The following is a 1,220-nucleotide window of genomic DNA, read 5'->3' as shown; positions in this document are numbered from 1 at the left end:
GAGTGAAGTTTACAGTCGTCTGATGAAGCGTGTCCTCTGGTCTACCTTTGCTGGGGATGGTGACCTCCACTGAGGCTCGAGAGATGCCTCGGCCCAGAGCATTGTGGGTACTCTAAGACTGAGTGACATACACAGCACAGAAGCACTAGCGAGGAGCTTTACTGAACCTTGTGATCCATGTCACTGCCTCGATGGGACACACGCACCAATATAAATCCACTGACATTACAGCGGGCTGATGTTTATAAACAAGAGTTTTCAGCTGAAAAGCTGCATTACCACTGAAAGGATGACCATAATGCATTGTGGTTCAGAAGATTCATGTCTCTCTCTTCTGTTATTTTTACCTTCTACCAAGTTTAAAGAATGAAATGAGAGATTATAGATTACTGTAGATGTCAGATTTTGCTCCAGCATGCTAAATTAACAGCTAAAATAAACACTTTAAAGCTGAATTGTATAACTGCTGTGCCATTACTGGCAATAAATAGAATGGGAAAGATTACTCATAAACATATATTTTTAATTATATGTTTTAATTATATTTATAATTTTTTTATTGCATATACACTGCTGTTCTACAATGGTTTGGGGTCAGTAACATTTTTGTGCCTCATGCTCAGCAAGGCTGCATTTATTTGGTCAGAAATACAGTAAAAATAGTAATATTGTGATATAATAAATATATTATTCAAATAAAAAAAAAAACTAAATTCTATTTTCATATAATTTAAAATGTAACTTATTCCTGTAATGGCAAAGCTGAATTTTCAGCTGTCATTACTCCAGTCTCCATTGTCACATGATACTTCAGAAATTATTCTTATATGCGAATTTGGTGCTTAAAAAATTATTATTATTATTATCAATGTTAAAATGGTTATGCTACTTGATATTTTTGTGGAAACTGTGATAGCCTAATATTTTTTCAGGGATGATGCATAGAAAGTGTAAAAGAACATCATTTATTTGAATTTTTTATATATATATATATATATGTATATATATACAGCAAAATGCACTTTTGATCAATTTAATGCATCCTTTCTGAATAAAAGTATTAATTTGAAAAAAATCATACTGACCCCAAACGTTTGAACATATAAAATACAATATTTATATTTATTTTTTATATTTAAATACGTGTGTGTGTGTATGTGTGTGTGTGCGCGTGTATATATATATATATATATATATATATATATATATATATATATATA

Source organism: Sinocyclocheilus grahami, unplaced genomic scaffold (assembly GCF_001515645.1).
Source record: "Sinocyclocheilus grahami isolate Dianchi unplaced genomic scaffold, SAMN03320097.WGS_v1.1 scaffold15.1, whole genome shotgun sequence".
NCBI lineage: Eukaryota > Metazoa > Chordata > Actinopteri > Cypriniformes > Cyprinidae > Sinocyclocheilus > Sinocyclocheilus grahami.
This window is presented reverse-complemented; position numbering follows the sequence as displayed.